This window comes from Mirounga angustirostris, unplaced genomic scaffold (genome assembly GCF_029215605.1).
Source record: "Mirounga angustirostris isolate CCGP_5_RB_7025 unplaced genomic scaffold, mMirAng1.0.hap1 SCAF_35, whole genome shotgun sequence".
In the NCBI taxonomy this organism is placed as follows: domain Eukaryota; kingdom Metazoa; phylum Chordata; class Mammalia; order Carnivora; family Phocidae; genus Mirounga; species Mirounga angustirostris.
The window spans coordinates 42,658-55,245 of NW_026991743.1; the positions used below are offsets into that span (position 1 = coordinate 42,658).

Below are 12,588 nucleotides of genomic sequence, written 5' to 3' on the forward strand. Positions count from 1 at the left end.
GATCTCGGATCTGTCATTTCTCCTGTCTTTGAAAAGGGGTTAATTATATAGCTTGTCGACCTTAAAAGCATTTTTTTGTGGAATTAAAATTATCAAAATGAAAATGATCTGATAAAATTATAAAACCCCATACCAGTAGGCATATTTATAAATGATACATTCTCCTAGTGGGATTTTTGTGCATTACTCATTTATCAACTATTTGTTGAACGTTATTCCGTGTCAGGTACTACACTAGGCACATGAAGTTACTAAACTGCACTTAAAGGGGACTTGCAGATACTTCTCATTTTTATCTCCCTTACACAGTCTTAAATATATGTAATGCTTTTTAAATGTTTTCCTTGAATAGTGTTTTGCTTACCTCATGTCGTGAGGTCATAAGATGAGCTCCTTAGTATATTTTGCAAGATTTTTTCTGTTCCAGTGTTCCGGTTTATAAATTTTCTTTTACAAATATAATATATTGAAATGCAAATAGCTTTCTGTGAATCCCAAAGAAAGAGGCTCCATGAGGATCTTTGGCATCAGTGAGAAAAGAAAATTCTCCACATATGAATTTGGAACTAAGGAAATTTCTATAGGAAAGCCCAGTTGTCAAAAAGGTACTTAATGAGCTTGACCTGTGAATAAAATGATTAAGAAGATGGCCAAGGGGGTAAGGTCAAGTTCAAAGCCTTATTATGGCACTTTTTTGCTGGGTGAGTCTTACCTGCATACCTAACCTCAGTTTCCTACCTGTTCAGTGGGAAAGATGAAAGGCTGTACCTTATAAGTTGCCTGTACAGGCCCAAGGGCTGGGCTGCACAGACAGGAAGCATGCTAAGTGATAACTCCAACGTCACTCTGACCATGAGGCATACTCCTTCCACTCTGCCCTTCATCCAGTCCTAGAAGGAGGTCCATGTGCTCCTAGACTCTTGTTCAGAGTTGGCACGAATTAGATTTGCCTTAAAGAGAGAGTGCCACAGTCATCTTTTTTAACATGGCATGAATCATTTCTACAAAAGGGATGAAGGAATTCTAAATATACTCATCCTCGATAGAGTCTTCAAGGACAGAACCACATTTACGATGGAATTCTAGTTCTTCCATAAAATGATTCCCAATTTGACATAAAGCATGTAGATGTCCTTTCATTTTTCTCTCAGAGTAGATCATAGTCTGTCACCTAATTTGATGGGCAGGTAGCATATGAATGCTTTGCCTCTGTGAGGTGAGGGTTGTTCCTTGTACACAGAGAATTGAGATCATTGCTGTAACCCCAGGTTAAGGGGGCTAGTGTCGTATGAGAACGAGAAGGCTGGATGTGACCTGGTGATAGATGACAGGAGGAAGCTAATGTAAATGTGGGGAAAATCAAGGGGGAAAAAGTTCGGAGTTTCCTTTACAGTTACTTACAAGGTAAAATAGAAATTAACTGTCCCCATTTTTAGGATATAAGTATTACTCTCCTCTTCTTTAGTGTGAATCAGATATTATTAATTTTCAGTAACTGAGTTTGATATTTAGGATATTGAAACCTGTTGGTTTCATTCACAGCTGATGGGTTTAAATGGACTCCTATTTAGGGATGTTGGCAGTATAACAAATATTTGACTACCAAACATAATAAAAATGAACATTTAGTTAATTTTTGATTGTGTACTTATTTCCAAAGGAAAATATTTCATATGTGATTCTCCTTTCTCTGTACTCTACTTAAAATGTATGTAGATGAGAGTTGTGTGTATGTCAGGTAAATTTATGCTGTGGTGCGCTTGAAGAACATGGTGTGAATCTCTAATTATGTTAAAAAAATGATTTTCTTAGTGCAGCATTATACTCATTATATACTCTACACATTCCATTTTTGAACAGATTCCTGGCATGATAATTATATAATCATTCAGTACAGTAGAAACATCATTATGGTCACATACTAATTAGCTACTAAAATGAAACAAAACAGAACCTAGTTCACAGCTTATTATAAAAAGTGATTTAATATTATATAAAACTAAATGTATGGTTAAAATTATTATTTGCTTTAAATGTGAATCTTTTTCCCCTATGGGACACGGGAAGGAATCTGTGTTCTGGATGCTTATTACCTAATTTATTGGTTGGGCACATGTTACATTTTATTATCAGAGCCCTTATGACTAGACCTGTGTAGTAGAGCATCCAACAAACCTGCCAGTAGGAATTCTAGGCTCAGTACCTGGATGTGCCTCAGGGCTTCTGCAGAATCAGGATACTGGCCCGAGTCTTCAGACCATATTATCTCTAAGCCTCTGGGAACATGGGGTTAAGCAGTAAATCACTCATTTCTGGGATGCTGGCTTAAACATCTTTGGTGCTGAGGATAGGTGATCCTCAACTGTTTTTCTTCTCCACGTTGCACATTAGGAATATAGTATTGTCTTGCTGGTAACAATGAATCCTGACAGTTGTGATTATCCAGGTGTGTTTGTGATGGGACAAGTCAGGTGACACGTAAGCTCTGGTAGAGGGCAGTAGGAGGGCACCAATAGGTTGGCAGATCCTTCAGGTAAGTCTGTTAGCATTGCCCTCACTATTCTTTAGAATTGCTTCTGTGGATAAAATAGGGTTTTACCCAGTATGTCAAGACTTCAGTGTCCTTTGTAAATACGTTTTTGACTACACAGCTTCAGCCACTCTTCTCTCGCACATCTATGAAATCTCGGTGAACATAAGTGGTGTAAGCTAGGTTGTGTGATCCTGATGCATACTATAAGCCATTAGGAATTAGAGACATTTTTATTGCTGTGTTGTCGCTTTTGGTATCTCAGAATACTATTTCTATCATAAGAGCTTCTCCCGATAAACCCTTTATAAGTCAAACATTTTATAGATTTTATGCTACATGCTCGCTCTTTTCTTTTGTGTTTTCCTGTTGTCCTTCACTTTAGTTTTGACCACTGCAAGTATTAGTTTTACTTCTTATGCGATTTGCAATGCAATTGAAATACACAGAACACACGTGGAATAAAAGAGCACGACTACGCTTTCTAATGCACTAAATACACAATACTAGCTGGTGTCTGCCATCCTTGATGTAGCTGCTATGGGTCAGGGGGAGATGGGGTTGCTATTTGACTATTCAGTTCTGTGGTCCTGCAGTTACAAAATTGTATAGGAAACCAAAATATTTCAATCAAGAAAATATTCACTAATGAATCAGTGAGTTATATTATTCAAACATCCTCTTTGAAATATCTTTTGATTTATTTGAAGATAATCTGATTCAAATTGATCATAAAGTAAAATCATAAATCTTTCAAAGACTCTGTTTCATGAAGTCTGTGATATGATGGTCTAGAACATTTCTGCTCACAGGCAAAGCCATGAAACAGTGAGGATCTCCAACTAAGAATTCTTTGAATATCAAAGAAATTAAGAAGAGGACTTTAGGAAAAATGATGAAGTCCTTGAATATTGTTTACAAATGTAGTTATGTTTAAAACCATCCTATAAAAATTAAATGTGTGAAGGTGTCATAATGTGCTAATATAAAATATTGTTGGACAAAGTCTGCCAGAAACTCCAGTTCATTCATTTTTTTGCTCATTCTAAGAATTGCATGTAGTTTTAAATAATTGTCTAAACTTATTTTAATAGTGTGTGTTGTCCTTTTTCTAGCTAGGCCCAGTCAAATCTTTTTTAGCACTATTTGTATAAAATTTTAACACCCTTTTTAAGTGGAGCTACTTGAAATGATCTTTTTTCCAGAACCAACTCTCTTGGGGAATAAGGACCCCATGTATATAAAATAAATGTGTGATTCTGCATGGATAGCCATACATTTTTGTTGTCTTTTAGTGGTCTAAAATGAATGTCAGGATTTTAATTGAAATTAATTGTGGCTAAAGTACAAATAGGCAATGTATGTGTTTTCTTACTCAGCGAGCTTAGGCAGGGATCAGGAGATTAGTTGGATCAAGCTGATTATTTTAGAAAGGCTAATAAAACCATGTGTTATATAGGTCATTTTCTGGGCCATGGAAATAACTTTATTATAGTTCTATTAATGTCTTCCATTTGTATAACATTTTATTCTTAGAAAGTGAATCATTATTTCGTTACCCTTTGTAGTGTGTGTTATTTGTGATGAAATTGCGTGTTCTCCAAAAATTTTACCAGAATGTGTTCATTATAAGTCCTCTCCGTGTGTTGACTCTATGTCTACAAGCTGAGTCTTTACACATAGTGTAAAAGAAGTAGAAATACTGTTTTAAGACCCGAGTAGTGAAGCAGCTGTTTTTGCAGGTATCTTGTGGTCTGTAATCCTTCAGAACAAGACCGAATCTCAGTGGTCTCAGTCTATGTGAGTTCCCCCACAGCACAAGTGTCTTCTGCTTCCGGAAAGCCTGTGGAAATTCAGATGAGTGCAGTTTGGAATACAGCAACTACTATTTCACAGACAGCCTATGAGGTACGTTTTCACCATAGAACTTAAAGAGGCACCATTAAAAAAGCATAGCCAGTATGTAGTTTATATATGTATCCATGCTCCCTTTGAGTCATCACATTGGTGTATGTGAAGTGGTTAAAGTTGTGGATACCAGGGGATTTAACTGACCAGTTAAATGACACTAAAGGAAAAGAGATCCTGTGTTTCCTAGAATACTAATATCTTCTTTAGTGTGTATATCACATGTTATTATTAGTATGTTATTAGCATGTATATTGTATATCTTTGTAAGTATTGGAACTTTTTCCTGAAGTAATGAAGTCATCATTACCTAAAAATTTTTGAAATTCTTTGTTTAACTCAATTCAGTAACAATTATGCACACTGAAGTTGAGATAAATAACACCTTTTCTAAATAACTTAGGTCCTTTCAGCGTTTCATTGCAAAGGTGACGTGACACACCATAAAAGAAGGACTTCCTAAAATAGAGGAAGGTGCTTTTTACCTGAGATACAACTGTGGAAAGCCTGGCCTGAAGTAATAGACATTTTTGGAGAAAATTTCTTAAAGTAATATTAAACTGGACCCCCGCATCACTAGAAAAGTTGAATTCTTGGAGTCTCGAGTGCAAATTAAACTGTACTTCTGAAGACGCAGCCAAAAGCTAGGAACTCTAAATGAGAATTACTTTGCTTGTTAAAAGCCATTGCTGGCTGCTTTCATAAATTCATAATCCTTTAGTTAGAAAGGAGAAGATAATAGAAGTTTTGGTCAGATGTTACAGGAAACAGCCTATCTAGAAAAGGGAGGAATAGCTCCTAGAAGGCAGAGGTCATGACTTACAGTGTGTGTGCATCCTCTGTGCTTTGTGCATTGTCTGCTGGACCCCAGGCATTCGATGGCCACTGTTAGCCTGCCTAATATTTATAGTATTACATTTACCACTTTTATTTTTAATGTACTTGAAACCATAGTATAAAAAGGGTCCTGATAATTAGGAAAAATCGTTGTTCACCTAAAGCTCCTACCTTCATGAAGCATTTTCTCCTCTGAGCATCCATTAAGAGCACCATAGGACAATTGAGGTTGCTCGTATAATTTCATATATTGAATGAAAGCATTCATGCCTTTGATAGTCCTACCAACCTGAAGTTATTAGATTCCCTGGATAAATGGAAATGTGGATACTCTACCCATAAATTCTCAAAACATCTTTAGAGTATTAAATTCTTTTTAAAATACGGTAGTTTTTTTGTTGTTGTTCTTACTAGATGTATAAATCCTTTTCTTTCAGTAGATTGCATTTCTCTTTAAAAAAATTCTCTCCTCTGTCTTTTAAAGATCTCCTTTCTAGTGCAGATGCCACCACTCGGACTGAAAGTGTATAGAATTTTGGAATCAGCAAGTTCAGACCCACATTTAGCTGAGTATGTGCTGCATAATGGTAACGTAAAAGATAAAGGAATTTTCAACATGAAGAATGTAAAAAGTACTGAAGAAGATATAACTCTAGAGAACTCCTTTGTTAAACTTCGGTTTGATCAGTCTGGGCTTTTGGAGATATGTTCTGAATAGTTTCCAAATTCATGGAAGGCTTATCACTTTTATTATAATATGTGCAGATTATGTATGCAGAGGGGGGAAAGTCGATGCAAATACTCTGGGAGAAAGGATGGATGAGCTATATGTATCTGATATATGTGGTCCACTGTGACCACTTGCTCCTAACAAGGGTGGTCTGTGGGTGGTGCTGCTCCGTGAACTGTTACTGGTCCACAAGATAAGTATAGAAGCTGTAATGGTTGAGAAAAATGTTTGTGGAAACTCTGAAAGCACAATGACACAATAAATTTATGCCTACTGAATCTAATAATAAAAATTTTGAGTGTATATTTGGTATATCACTTTAAATTTAATTTTTCTAGTAATTCACTCTTATTGTACTTCACAAAAATATTGGTCCATGCATACTGGAAATAAAAAAATAAACCTGCTTCTTCAGTACAGAAAGTTTGAGAAGCACTGGTCCACATCTCTTAATTTGTGTATCTCTTTCTTCCTTAATGAAGTGTGTTCTTTTTGTTTCTATTGTGAAAGTTTTAAATTCTAAGTATTAGCTATAAAAGTATACTTTTAAATATAAGATTTTGGGTGTTCATCCAAGAATCGTGAACATTAGAGGCTGAATGTTAGCATTTTTCTGTCTGTCTTGAGGTTTTTTGGTGTTTTTTTTTTAATCAACATATACATGGAACCAGATGCAACATCATAAAATCTTAATATAGTAAGTTGCTTTTAAACATTGTTTTTATCCTTAGGAAATGATAAATAAAGAAGACAGTAAACATCATGAAGTAAAAGTGCAATTTTCATGGTATGGAACCACCAGTAAAAAGGACAAAAGTGGTGCCTACCTCTTCTTACCTGATGGGGAAGCCAAGGTAAGTGCCAATGAACTGAGCTGTGAATAAGCATTTATTGAAAGAGTAATGAAGAAAAAAATAAGTTCATCTCATTATTTTGTCATCTGTTAGGTATAGATGAGTTGGTTCCACTATTATATTTCCTTATTGACACTTGGCAATCGGTAGTCGTGAGTGTTAGGTAAACAAATAATTTTTCAGGGTTGGAATTCATTAAGGCGCTACAATGAACAGTTGCTCTCCATGGAAAGAAGCCAGATTTGTTGGAGGGTTCAGGTGCTGTTGTGGTGTTCTGTGTGGCACAGCACATATACAGAGGCAAATTATCTAGCCATAGGAGAAAAATAAATTGTCCAGTGGGCCATTTTTCTCCTTAACTTTCAGCACTTTAAAAAACAAAAAAAAATTTTCCCTCCCCTTGACTGTAAAGGTGTAATAATATATACAAATTTTGGCACATTTTTGAAAATGCAGAAAACTGAAGAAAACAATAAAATTTACCAACTATTCCAAAGGCCATGCAAACCACTGCCAACATTTTGATGTATTTTTTATTGTCTTACTATGCATATCCCTTTCTCCCCCATTTTCACTGTTGTGACAGTGCTCACAATCAAATGGTATATTCTTCGAAAACACATTTTTAATATATACTGTTGTGATTAAAGGTCTGAGGGTCCAATGTCTAACATGGTGACTGTAGTTGATAACACCGTATTATATGATATGCTGAGAGAGTAGAACTTAAATGTTTTCACACACACAAAAATGTATATATATGTAAAAAAAAAAAAAAGAATTTCCTATTGTTGCATATGTAGATTTTCTCCCAATACTTCACTACTGTAACATTGTGATAAGCTTTCTTTGTAGCATTCTTTTTATTTTATTTCCTGAGAATAACTTTCTAGAAGAGTTATTTTGTGTCAGTGGATGAGGCCTTTAAGACTTGATACAGGGGCGCCTGGGTGGCTCAGATGGTTAAGCGACTGCCTTCAGCTCAGGTCATGATCCTGGAGTCCCGGGATCGAGTCCCGCATCAGGCTCCCTGCTCGGCGGGGAGTCTGCTTCTCCCTCTGACCCTCCTCCCTCTCCTGCTCTCTGTCTCTCATTCTCTCTCTCTCAAATAAATAAATAAAATCTTTAAAAAAAAAAGACTTGATACATACTGGGGCGCCTGGGTGGCTCAGTTGTTTAGCATCTGCCTTCGGCTCAGGTCCTGGTCCCAGGGTCCTGGGATGGAGCCCCGCATCAGGCTCCCTGCTCTGCGGGGAGCCTGCTTCTCCCTCTCCCACTCCCCCTGCTTGTGTTCCCTCTCTAGCTGTGTTTCTCTCTGTCAAATAAATAAAACCTTTAAAAAAAAAAAAAAGACTTGATACATACTATTTCTCTGTCCTCTAAAGTGACTGCATAAATATTCGCTCCCACCAGCATTTTTGAGAGTAGCTCTCTAATATACCACTCCAAGCACTGAGAATCAGTCATATCAAAAGCTTTACCTATAATAATGGGTGAAAAATATTTTACTGTTAAGTTTTTGTGATTATTAGGGAAGCTAAACTTCATACATTTATTTCTCTCTCCTATATCTTTTGTGAGTTTCATATATAAGTTCTTTGACCATTTTTCTACTGGTATGACTTACGGATCTATAAGCATTCTTTATATATGGTAAAAATTAATCCTTTTTCCTATATACTGCAAAATGTTCCATCAGTGTGTCATTTAATTTAATTATCTTATGCTGTTATAGTATTTTTTTTTAATTTTTGTGTAGTCAGTTCTGTATTTTTTTCTTTAGAACATCTTCCTTTGCTATTCTACTTATATAGGTTTTCTCTACTTCAAGATAAGTTAAATATTCTCCATATTTTGTTGCCTAGAAACCTGTCTCCTGCAGAAGTTACTGTTGTTCTTCAATTTCGAAAAACCTGTTAACCGAAATCAAATAATAGATTTTATTTTATTTTATTTTTTTAAAGATTTTATTTATTTATTTGACAGAGAGAGACACAGAGAGAGAAGGAACACAAGCAGCAGGGGTGGGAGAGGGAGAAGCAGGCTTCTCGCTGAGCAGGGAGCCCGATGCGGGGCTCAATCCCAGCACCCCGGGACCATGACCTGAGCTGAAGGCAGACGCTTAACGACTGAGCCACCCAGGCGCCCCAAATAATAGATTTTAAAGAATAGCATTGACCGTTCTAAGGAGTCTAGTTTTTTGTTGTTTCGATTTTTTTTTAAATCAGTGAGGAATTAAAGGTAAACTACAGCTCATAGTAGCCGTTCTAGGAAGGGTAGTGGATCCTAAGTATAAGCTGTATCAGTTTGTTCTCACTTGGACAAGAATTTGGTTGTTTTTTTTTTTTTTTTTTTTAAGATTTTTATTTATTTATTTGAGAGAGAGAGTCAGAGAGAGGGCACAAGCAAGGGGAGCAGCAGAGGGAGACGGAGAAGCAGGCTCCCTGCTCAGCAGGGAGACCGACGTGGGTCTTGATTCCAGGAACCTGGGATCATAACCCCAGCCAAAGGCAGACGCTTAACCGACTGAGTCACCCAGGCACCCCAGGAATTTGGTTTTGATTGACTGTTCTTATACCAAAGAAAACATGAAAAATAACAATACTTCTGGAATATTATGCATGGACAATTGTGACTAATTTATTTAAAATTCTTCTATCTTTAAATAGCTCTAATATTAAATTAAAAAAACAAGAGAATTATCATATATTTACAAAGAGAAAATAAAAGACTATCAGGGAGGCAGGTGGGTGCATCAGAAACAGGTAGGAGCCCAGAAATCCCCATGCCAGCTTTCATCTTCTTCCCTTACTTTTTAGCTATATGGTAAAATTAGGTCCAAGAACTTTGTAAACTCTTAATGCATTATATTAATTTCAGAATATTTTTTCTAGAACCAGAGAGGTACATTTGGAAGAAAATTTCACAGTTCTGAAAATCTGATGCTACTTAAGTAGTTCACAATGCAAGCCTAGCTTGTCATGCCATTGTTGAGCTTCTGCAGCCTGTAATGCTTAAGAAAATATAATTCCTTCAAAAAAAAAGAGAAAATATAATTCTTCATAAATGCTTTCAATGTGTTCCTATGTCACAGAAGTATGTTCTGTTCCTGATTTTTCTTGACAACTAGATTCGAAATGACGAAACCTTAAACCAGTGGTTGCCATAGTTTTTTCAAGTTTGTAAATTTGCTTTATATTCAGCTAGTTCTTTCTAGTAAAAGGGCAGTGTGTTTTATAGACTAGTAAACCTAACTGTGATTAAGCAATTCTCTGAATCCTGCTTTCTGTTTGCTTAGATGACTCCCTGTGGTCATCCTTGCCACCTGCCCGACCCCTGAACATTAGGGGGCCACGGTTATAATAAACATTTGCCTTGGAAAATGTCACTGCTGTAGAATGAATGGTATTTCTAATAAATAGCACATGGACAATATAGAAGGGTTTTAATTAGAAATTTTTATAGCTGGGAGGGAATGTTTGTAGATCACCTAGGCCAGTCAAGTTGTAAACATTTTTATTTTCTATTTTCAGCACTTTTTGTCTAATGAAAAACCTTATACTCCATTTTTATAGCATGCACCTGTTCTGATACCTTGTAAGGTTTTGTTTTCACTTGAGATTGCAAATATCAGGTGGTATGTATTTGCCATTTGGGAAATGATAATAAACATCCCTTGGAAAAGTTAAAAGCTGAAATGTTTTTCTTAAAAATGTCATTTCCTCCTCAGCCTTATGTTTACACAACACTGCCCTTTGTCAGAGTGCAACGTGGAAGGTTTTACTCAGACGTGACTTGCTTTTTGGAACATGTTACCCATAGGGTCCGACTGTACAACATCCAAGGTAAGAAAACAAAGCAATAGCTGCGAAACATGTACTCTGGTTCTGGAATTCTTTGTGTGTCGTTTTTAATAAACTAGCAATTGGTTTTTTGTGTGGTTTTTTTTTTTTTGTTATGTTATGTTAATCACCATACATTACATCACTAGTTTTAGATGAAGTGTTCCATGATTCGTTGTTTGTGCATAACACCCAGTGCTCCATGCAGTACGTGCCCTCTTTAATACCCATCACCAGGCTCACTCATCCCCCCACCCCCTCCCCTCTAGAACCCTCAGTTTGTTTCTCAGAGTCCATCGCCTCTCATGGAGCAATTGGTTTTTGAACATGGTATTTATGGTGGTCTTTCTTAAACTTGTCATTATACTCACTGTGTGGTTTAAAAATATACTTAGCCTTTTGATAATCAGAAATGGTAAAACATTTAACTCTACATATGTATGTTCTTTCCCTATATATATCTCCTCTTACGTCTCATAATATTTGTCTTGGTCATGAGTTCATTAATTGGAATCTTTATTTCTAAGATCTAAAAACAGTGGGGTTTTTTGTTGTTGTTTTAATTTTACAAAATGGGAATTCTGTCAATTACGGCTTTCAGTTAGTAGATCATTGACCGTCTCTGACATGCACACACACCCCCCACGTATGGCCTGCCTTAAATATGGAATGTATTACAATAGCAGGTGTTACTGGAATTTAACTTTCTTTTAAGAAAAACGTTCGTTACTAGTTCTTTCTGTTTACAAGTCTTTACCTGGGAGAGTATAAAATCGGGCGATTGTTTATTGCTTTTAGGATGGGACTGATGAGCAGCATCTTTATCAACCAAGTGACAGTAAATAGGCTTTTAATCCTCTTAGGGACTTAACCATGGGCAGTGGTTCTTGTCCTTCCTTAGGATTTGGATGGAGCCGTGGCTCCCAGACACCCTCAGAGTTGCACATTTATGTTGGTTCATGTTGAATTCACTTTTTTTAGAATGGAGTACTTTTCCAACCACAAATTTAATCCTAGTAACCAGACCACTTAACCATGGTATCAACTCTCTTAGAAAAGGACCTCATAAAAATGCCACTTTAGATTCTTCTTTGCTGTTAGCTAGGCTGAAAAAGTTAGAAAAGGAAATATTGTTTCCTTGAATCTTTATACCAGTAGATAATAAAGCGTTTGAAAACTAATGATAAAATATATGGGCAGGCGCTGTTTGCTTTTTGGGTTTTGTGGGGAAGCAAAGGGTACTGTGTTCAGGGAATGTTCACTTTGCTACCTACAAGAAAGTCTGAAATAATCTTTTATTGAGTTTTATTGAGTTTTCTAAAATCTCTGGTAAGCCAGAAACAATATTTTTGACCATCCTTTTCTACTCTTGCATAAGCCATTGTTCAACATCTCTGAGAGCTCTAAAATTATACCTTCAGCTACGGCCAGAGGTTTCATTTTATGGGTAGAAAGTAGCATCCCCATCACACAGGAGATGTGCTTATCTGCTTTTAGATTTGCTTAAAAAACTGTTGCTTGTAATGGAATGTTTCTTCCTTGAGTACAGCATGGCCCCCACTTTGGCCCAGCCTGTGACATCAAGCATGGTTTACTGTTGTTTTTCCTTAGGTCTACTTAGGAGGTAGGCTGTGTGACAGAGTTAATGCTGAAGCAGCTCGCCAGAGAATTCCTACTTCTCAGTCAAGTCCGTTTGCTTAATTGCTTTTCTTTTTGTTTAAATGAGTCTGTCACCATCATTGCAGCCTCAGAGTTTTCGCAGGTTGTCCAGGGGATCTGGAGCTCATCACAGAGGATGGTTTCCGTAAATTAGAGGGCCCTCTTCTGCTGCTGTGACTATAAGCTTAGTTTGCCGTCATAGCCCAGTGGTTGATTTGGAAATTAATA

The 12,588-nt window shown here is 36.6% G+C and overlaps 1 pseudogene; it reads left to right on the top strand.

The window, feature by feature from the left end:
* LOC135363154 (alpha-mannosidase 2-like) overlaps positions 1-12,588 on the top strand; it is a 67,270-nt pseudogene that overhangs the window by 29,996 nt on the left and 24,686 nt on the right.